Here is a 9984-nt window from a genome sequence, read left to right as displayed (position 1 = left end):
TCCCTGGTGGCTCAGAGGTTAAAGCGTCTGCCTCCAATGCAGGAGACCCGGGTTCGATCCCTGGATTGGGAAGATCCCCTGGAGAAGGAAATGGTAACCCACTCCAGTATTCTTGCCTGGAGAATCCCATGGACAGAGAAGCCTGGTAGGCTACAGTCCACGGGGTCACAAAGAGTCAGACATGACAGAGAGACTTCACTTTCACGCCTTTATGTATGTATGTATATTTTCTTTATCCATTTATTATTGAACATGTTTCCACATCTTGTAAGTTGTAAATAATGCTTCAGTGAACATGGTTCAGTTCAGTTCAGTCGCTCAGTCATGTCCGACTCTTTACGACCCCATGAACCATAGCATGCCAGGCCTCCCTGTCCATCACCAACTCCCGGAGTCCACCCAAACCCATGTCCATCAAGTCAGTGATGCCATCCTGCCATCTCATCCTCTGTCATCCCCTTCTCCCCCTGCCCTCAATCTTTCCCAGCATGTGTCTTTTCCAGTGAGTCAGCTCTTCGCATCAGGTTGCCAAAGTATTGGAGTTTCAGCTTCAACATAGGTCCTTCCAATGAACACCCAAGACTGATCTCCTTTAGGATGGACTGGTTGGATCTCCTTGCAGTCCAGAGGACTCTCAACAGTCTTCTCCAACACCACAGTTCAAAAGCATCAATTCTTCAGCACTCAGCTTTCTTTATAGTCGAACTCTCACATCCATACATGACTACTGGAAAAACCATAACCTTGACTAGACAAACCTTTGTTGGCAAAGTAATGTCTCTGCTTTTTAATATGCTGTCTAGATTGGTCATGACTCCTTCCAAGGAGTAAGCATCTTTTAATTTCATGACTGCAATCACCATCTGCAGTGATTTTGGAACCCAGAAAAATAAAGTCAGCCACTGTTTCCCCACCTGTTTGCCATGAAGTGATGGGACCAGATGCTATGATCTTAGATTTCTGAATGTTGAGCTTTAAGCCACTTGTTCACTCTGCTCTCTCACTTTCATCAAGAGATTCTTTAGTTCTTCACTTTCTTCCATAAGGGTGGTGTCATCTACATAGCTGAGGTTATGTCGTGGACTTATCAAGTTAATGTTTTTGTTTTCTTTGGATAAATACCCAGAAGTAGAACTGCTGGATCATAGGTAGAATGTCTATACTGTTTTCCATAAAAGCTACACCAATTTACATTCCCACCAACAGTGTACCAGGGTTCCCTTTTCTCCACATCCTCACCTGTACTTATTTTTTTATAATAGCCTTTCCAGCCAGTGTGAGGGGACACTGTGGTTTTGATTTGCATTTTCCCGATGATTCGTGATGTTGAGTACCTTTTCATGTACCATTTTTATGTCTTCTTTGGGAAAATGTCTGTTCAGAGCCTTTGCCCATTTTTTAATTGGAGTTTATTTTCTTGCTATTGAGTTGTAAGAGTTCCTTATAAATTTTGCATTATTAATTAACCTTTTGTCAGAAATATGATTTGCAGCTATTTTCTTCCGTTCAGTTGTGTTTTCATTGTATTGATGACTTCCTTTGCTGTGAAGCTTTTTAGCTTGATGTAGTCCTACTTTTTTATTTTGTTGCCTTTACTTTTTATGTCAAATCCAAATATCAGTGCCAATACTGATGTCAAGGAGTTTACCACCTATTTTTTTCTAGGACTTTTATGGTTTTAAGTCTTAAATTTAAATCATTTTAAGTTGTTTTTTGTTTCTGGTCCAGTTTTCCCAGTACCATTTATTAAGAGATGCCTTCATTTTAAATTAATTGACCACAGGTGTATGGGTTTATTTCTGGGTTCTCTATTGTGTTCCATTGATCTATATATGTTTTTATGCCAATACCATACTGTTCTGTTAGAGCTTTGTGATGTATTTGAAATTTAGGAAGCATGATGCCTCTAGCCTTGCTCTTTTGTCTTAAGATGGCTTTGGCTATTTGAGGTCTTTGATGGTCCTATACAAATTTTAGGATTGTTTGTTTTCTATGTTAAAATTTCCGTTGAAATTTTTATGAGAATTGCAGTACATCTGTAATTTGCTTTGGATAATACGGACATTTTACCAGAAATCTTCTAATTCATGAGCACAAAGCAGCTTTCCATTTATTTGTGTCATCCTCAGTATCCTTCAGTGTCATGGTTTTCAGTATACAGGTCTTTTGCTTCCTTGGTTAAAATTTATTCCTAGATATTTTATTCTTTTTGATGCTTTCAGAATTTTTTTCATTTTCCTTTTTCAAAGTTGTTATTCATGTATAAAAACAACACAGATTTCTATATATTGATCTTATATCCTGCAACTTTACTGAATTTATTAGTTTTAAGTCTTTGGTGGCACTTTTATGGTTTTCTGTATATATGTCATCTGCAAAGGTATACTTATTTCTGAATTGGATGCCTTTTCTTTTTCTTGCTTAATTAATTGCTCTGCTTAGGACTTCCAATACTACGTTGAATAAAAGTGGCAAGAGGGGATATTCTTGTCTTGTTCCTGATCTTACAGGGAAAGCTTTTAGCTTTTCAGCATTGAGCATGTTATGTTATCTGTGTACATGTCAAATGGCCTTTTTTATGCTGAGGTGAATTTTCTCTATACCTGCTTTGTTGAGAATTTACCATAAATGAATGAATTTTGTCAACAGCTTTTTCTCCTATCAAGATTGTTGTATGATTTTTATCCCCCATTTTGTCAATAATAGTATTACATTTATTGATTTGCAGATGTTGAACTATCCTTGGATCCCTTCAATAAATCCTACTTGATCATGATTTCTGACCCTTTTAATGTATTCTTGAATTGTTTGCTGGTATTTTGTTGAGGGATTTTGTATCTATGTTCATGAGGGATATTGGCCTGTAATTTTTCTTCTTGCAGTGATCTTTTCTGGTTTTTGGTACCAGGGTGATGCTAACCTTGTAAAATTGGAAGCACTTACTCATGCAAAAAAAATTGGAAAAGAGGAAGATTTGGTATTCTTTAAATTTTGATAGAATTCACTAGTGAAGTCATCTGGTCCTAGAGTTTTTGTTGGGAGGTTTTGGATTGCTGATTTAATCTCCTTACTAGCAATTGATCTACTCATTCTATGTGTTTCTAGGCTAGTCAGTTTGTTGGCATACTATCATTCATAATCTCATGATCTTTTGTATTTTTGTGGTGTCACTTGTAACATCTCTAACATTTTCTCATTTTGAGTCCTTTCTTTTTCTTAATGAGTCTAGATAAAGGTTTGTCAATTTTGTTTACTTTTCAGAGATCCAGCTCTTGATCTTCTCTGTTAATCTTTTGAATCCATTTCCTTCCATCTACTAATTACAGTGTTCTTTAGTCATCTTTTTCTAGTTCCTTTCTAGGCACTTCTCACTATGAACCTCCTTCTAATAACTGTATTCCCTAAGTTTTGGTATATTGGCATTTTTGTTTGCCTCAAAGTATCCTTTTTTTAATCCTTTATTTCTTCTTTGATCCTTTGATTGTCCAGTAGCATGTTGTTTAATCTACATATTTGCAAATTTTCCAGGTTTATTCTGTAATTTTTAGTTTCATGCCATGTACTCAGAAAAAGAACCTTGATTTCATTCTTCTCAGATTTATGAAGACTTGATTTGTGACCTAAAATCTGTCTTGGAGAATGTTCCTGTGCACTTGAGAACAATGTATATTTTGTTGCTTTTGGATGAAATGTTCTATATACATCTAAGTTCATCTGGTTTAACATGTCATTTAAAGACAATGGTGGTTTTTTTCTAATTGATTTCTCTCTCTGGATGATGTATTTATTGATGAAAATGGGACACTGAAGTATCCTATTACTGTATTGCTATTTCTGTAAGTCTTAATGTTTGCTTTATATATTTAAGTGCTTCTATGTTGGGTTTATATATGCTTACAAATATTGTATCCTTTTGTTGGATTAACCCCTTTATCATTATGTAACGTCCTTCTTTGTCATTTATTACAGCCTGTTTGTCTCATGTAAATATAGCCAAAACAACTTTCATTTGATTTCTATTTACAAGGAATCTTTTCAGTCCTTTCACTTTCACTTCCAGTCAGTGTGTCCTTATATCTAAGTGCATTACTTGTAGGCAGCATATAGCTTAGTCTTGGATTGGTTTTTATCTGTTCAGCTTCTCTGCATATTGGTAGGTATATACTCATTGACCATTTGTGCATTGTTTTCAGGCTGTATTGCAGTTCTTCTGTTACTTTCTCTTCCTGTGTGATTTGATGGTTTTCTTTTGTGGTGTCTTTAGATTTATCTTTTGTATATCTAGTATAGGTTTTCCTGTGTGGTTACCATGAAGTTTACATATAACAAAAGTCTTTGTCATTGATAACAACTTAAGTTGGAACGCATTCTAAAACTACATTTTTACTTTCCCCCAGCTACATTTCAGGTTTTTGATATCACATTTTACTTTTTATATTGTATATCACTTTTTTTTCTACTTTAATCTGTATGCTAGCTTTATAAGTGACTTACCTACATAGGAATTAAGCTTTATGTAATCTAAGTTTTCTATGTCTTTTAGTGATTAAATTTATAAGAAATTTTTAATTTCCAAGTACTTGGGGTATATATTATTTTTAATTTATAATTCTGTTATATTCAAAGAACATACTCTGATTTCAAACCTTGGGACTGTATTAAAAGCTAGCATTGGATGTATCTTGGTGAATGTTCCATGTGCACATCCAAGACTTTGTTTCTGGTTCTACATTTAAAAGCTTAAAGTTGCCACTCCATCCTGACAGCAAGTAAGAAGTTGAACAGATTGAAAAATCAATAACTCTTCTTGGATTCATAAGAGACTGGAGAATAGAGAGCAAACTTCTACCCCAATATTAGAGAGGTAAGCAAAGACGGAAAAAAAAACCAATACATTTGGGACAGTTACAAAAGGTATAACATATGTACACATGGTGATATCAATAGAAGAAACAGAGAAAGGAGAAGAGATATTTGAAACAATGACAGATTTTACCCCAAATTAATGGCAGAGATCAAACCACAGATCCAGGAAATTTAGAGATCACCAATCTAATCTGAAGAAAGCTAGAGATTAAGAAAAAAATATCACCAACGTAGATTTCTGTACTCTGCAAAACTGTTCTTTCAAAAGTGAAGGATAAAGATTTTCTGAAACAAAAACTGATGGAATTCATTCACCATGCAAGAAACATTTACAGAGAATAAATGTAATACAGGTCAAAAACTCAGATCTATATAAAGGAATAGCAGTGAAGAAGTAATAAGTGATGGTAAAATAAAAACATTTTTCTTATTTTTAATTGATCTAACAGGATAACAGTTTCTTCCAAATACCAACAATGTATTTGATTATGTATGCTAATGTATATGCATATATATAAATGAAGTGAATAACAGCAGTTGTATAAAGGACTTAGGATTATTTTGTTACTATAATGTACACTACCTGTGATGTGTTATTTCATAGTTGACTTGGATTAGCTATAAAAGTACATACAAATTCAATGGCATCCACTAAAAAAGGTGGGGGGAAAAAAGTATAATATGCTAAGGAGAGAAACAGAATCTTAGAATATGCTATTAAAACTACAAAAAACAGAAAAAAGAGAGAACCAAGGGCAACAATTAGAAAACAGTAATGAATAGGATAGGTATTAATATTACCACTGTATCAGTAATCACTCTGAATGTCATTTGAATGTACCAGTTTAAAAATAGATTGGTCTTCGTTTTAGATCCACTCTGACAAACAGTATGTTATCTACAAGAAACCCATTTTAAATATAAAGACATATAGATTAAAAGTAAATGGATAGAAAGAAAATAGACCACACTAAGGCTAATCAAAAGAAAGAGCAGCTATATAATTTTCAAGAAGAGCAGACTTCAAAGAAAGAAACATTATCAGTAATAAGGGCATTAAATGATGATAAAGGGGTTAGTTTATTGTGTATGTGCCTAAAAACAGCATGAAACTATATGAGGCAAAAACTAATGGAAATAGATAAATTCACTGTCAAAGTTGGAGATTTCACCAACCTTGATCAGAAGTGGACAGATCCAACAGGCAGTTAAGGATATTGTTGAATTAAAAATCAATCAATCAACTGAATGAAATGGACATCTGTAGACTGTTTTATCCAACAACAGAATACAAAGTCTTCTCAAGCTCATAAATATTCACCAAGATAGACCACATCTAGGACAAAAAAAACACCTTTAAAAGAACAGAAATTATGCAATATCTGCTCTCAGAACTAGAACTTAATACAATTAAACTAAAAATAAGTTACAAGATAACTGGAAAATCCTAAAATACATGGAAATTAAGCAACACTTCTAAATAACACATGGGTCAAAGAAGAAATCAAGAGAAATTTTAACTGAGTATTTTGAACTAAATGAAAACAGAACTTAGCAAAATTGGTGGGATGCAGCAGAAGCAGTGCTTAGAAGGAAATTTATAACATTTAAGTGTATACATTAGAAAAAAAAAATCTAAAATAACTTACACCTTAGGAAACCAGAAAGAAAAGAACAAGTTAAAACCAAAGTCAGCAGCAGAAGAGAGTGAGAACTAGAGCAGAAATTAATGATGTTGAAAACATATCAATAGAGAAAATGAATGAAACTAAACTCCGGTACTTTGGAAAGAGCAATCAAATCGATAAACCTCTAGCCAGGCTAACTGAGGAAAAAAAGAGGACACAAATAACTAACACCAGAAATGAAAGAGGACATCACTACAGATCCCAAGGACATTAAAAGGATAATAAAGCAATATTATGAACAACTATGACCACAACTGTGACCACCTATAATAAACTGACCAATTCCTTTAAAAACACAATTGTCCAATGCTCAAACGAGAAGAAATAAACTATCTGAATAGGCCTATATCTACTAAAGAAAGTGAATTTATCATTAATAATGTTGCAAAACGGCAACAAGGCCAGATGGGTTCACTGGTGAATTCTACCAAACATTTAAGGAAGTAATTATACCAATTCTTTCTTAGAAAATAGGAGAGGAAATACATTCTACACTCATTCTTTGAGCCCAGCATTACCCCTAATAATACTGACAGCAGATAAAGACATTATAGACATCATAGAAAAAAAATTATAGACCAAATCTCTTTCATGGTTGGAGATGGCAACCTATTCCAATATTCTTGCATGGAAAAATCCCATGAACAGAGGAGCCTGGTGGGCTACAGTCCATGGGGTCATGAAGAATCAGACACAACTTGGCAACTAAACCACAGTATCTCTCATAAGCATAGATGTAAAATCAAAAGTTTCAGCAAATCAGGAGGGGTGCTTCAGACTCATAGAAGCATTTCCTCTCCCCTTTGATTTACAACTAACTGGACATCCATACCCCAGGAAAAGTATCTCTGCACAGCCCACCAGGTGACCTGAGAGAGATCCATCTACCTTACATCCAACAGTGGGTGGATAGGGATCTCAGAGGAGGCAGAAGACCCAGTACATTAGTGGCAATGGTGAGCTAGCATGCCATTCTGGCAATGGAGATGGAGGGCAAAGATAGTGAGTGGGGGGGTCTCCCTGGTCACACATGCTGGAGGGACCCACTGCTCTGAGTGACTGAGTTACAGTGACTGAGGAGAGGGAAAGGGAAAAGAAGGTAAAAACCTAAATGTCCATCGACAGAGGAATAGATAAAGAAGATGTGGAATGTATATACAATGGAATATTATTTAGCCATTTAGAAAAGAATGAAATCATGCCATTTGCAGCAACGTGGATGGACCTACAGATTATTGTACTAAGTGAAGTCAGACAAAGACAAATATGATATTACTCACATGTGGAATCTAATTTTGTAAAATGATACAAATGAACATATTTACAAAGCAGAAGCAGACTAGCAGACTTACAGATATCAAAAACAATGCTGAAATGCTGAAGTGGGATAAATCAGGAGCTTGGGTGGACATCACACACACTACTGTAAATGATCAACATGAACCTACTGTGTATAGCACAGGGAATTCTACTCAATATTCGTGATAACCAATATGAGAAAAATCTGAAAAAGAATGAGCATATATTTATGTATAACTGAATCACTGCTGAAACACAACATTGTAAATCAACTACCAATAATATTAAAATAAGAAAGCAGAGAACTGAAAGGATTTATTTTCTGCAGTCTGCCCCAGGATTCTGGCAAGAAGGCCACCCACAAACATATTCAAGGATCCCTTTACCAGGCTTTAGGCAGCCCCCAAGTGCCAATGACATACCTCACCCAACTCTGCCACTGCCCTTTTCTCCCCTATATTTCTCTCTGCTAACTTTTCCTTTCTTTATATGCACACTCCCAACCCCTTAGTGGTGAGTGAGCTTTAAGAGAAATCAAAAACTTGTGCTATAGTGCAACATTCTGAAAAAATGAAGGTTCCTAATTGCTAACCTGCTGAATCAAAGTCTTACCTAAATAAGAAAGGTGTTCTCTACTTCAAATGCAGCAGCAAAGGCACTTTTCATCAAATATCATTGAAAAAATCATGGTATTACAGTTTCACAAAAGTTTTTATATTGTGATCTAAAAGATAAAGAATTCAAAATAGTTGTTACGAAGAAATTCAACAAGCTATAAGAAAACTCAGAAAGGTAATACAATGATCTCAGGAATAAAGTCAATCAGTAGAAGGAGTACTATACAAAAGGGATTGTAATTCTGAAAAAAAAAAAAAAAAAAAAAAAATCCAGGGATCAAGAACTTAGAAGAGAGATGAAGAATGCATTAGAAAGCATTGGATATAGGGCAGGTCAGATAAAAGAATGAGCTCAAGGATAGCAATATAGAAGTGTTTCAGGTGGAAAACAAGAGAGAAGTAATACTTTTTTGAAATGAAGAAACCCCTTGAAAATTTACAGACGCCATTAGAGGTGCCAACAGAGCATTAGTGGGTATACCATAAGGAGAAGAGAAAAAAGAGCTGAGCACATGTTCAAAAAAATATAGCTGAGAACTTCCTAAACCTGGGAAACTGAATATACTGGTCCATGAAGCTAATAGAACACCTTATCTCAATGAAAAAAAGACCTCCAAGATACATTAAGACTCAAACATCAATGATAAAGAATTTTAAAAGCAGCCACTGGAAAAAAAAAAGCAAAACCCATAACCTACAAAGGAACTTCTATAATGCAATCAGATTTATCAACAGAAATTTCTACACACCAGAAGATAGATGACATATTCAAAGTATTGAAAGATAAAAATTCAGCCAAGAATACCCAATGCAGAATGACATATATACACTAGTATATATAGATCATAAAGACCTAATGTACAGCAGAGGGAGCTCTACTCAATTCTCTGTAATGACTTATTTGGGAAAATCATCTAAAAGAGAATGGATGAGACTTCCGTGGTGGTCTAGTGGTTAAGAATCTGGCTTGCAGTGCAGGGGACTTGGGTTCAGTCCCTGGTATGGGAAGATCTCACAGACCGCAGAGCAAGTAAGCCCGTGAAATTCTGAGCCCTTAAATTCTGGGGCCCACACCATAACTAGCATCCATGCACCATAACAAAAGATGCTGCGTGATGCAACAAGACCCAACGCAGTCTAATCTTTTTTTTAAAAAAAGGTCAGATATGTGTACATGTATAACTGATTCCCTCTGCTGTAGAGAAGAACCTAACAACACTGCAAATCAACTATACTCCAATTTTAAAAAACACCATATCCAGCAAAGTTATCCTTCAGATAGGAAGGAGAAATAATAGCTTTCCCAGACAAATAAAACCTCAAGGAGTTTACCACCACTATACCTGCCTTAAAAGAAACGTTGATCAGAGCTCTCCAAGATGAAATTAAAAGGCAAAAAAGTACATACAAGTGATTAAGGTGATAGAATTGAAAAACTAAAATTTTTTGCATAGTATATTAAACAATTACAAAGGTTAAAAGGAGGACATTAAAAATTACTATAGTTACTAAAA

General features: G+C 35.0%; 1 non-coding gene across 1 annotated transcript; it reads left to right on the top strand.

Moving 5' to 3' along the window:
- TRNAW-CCA (transfer RNA tryptophan (anticodon CCA)) lies at positions 1-72 on the top strand. The gene has a single exon. It is a non-coding gene; the product is annotated as a tRNA-Trp (tRNA).
- The last annotated feature ends 9912 nt before the right edge of the window (positions 73-9984 follow it).

This window comes from Muntiacus reevesi, chromosome 8, assembly GCF_963930625.1.
Source record: "Muntiacus reevesi chromosome 8, mMunRee1.1, whole genome shotgun sequence".
In the NCBI taxonomy this organism is placed as follows: Eukaryota; Metazoa; Chordata; class Mammalia; order Artiodactyla; family Cervidae; genus Muntiacus; species Muntiacus reevesi.
This window is presented reverse-complemented; position numbering and strand designations above follow the sequence as displayed.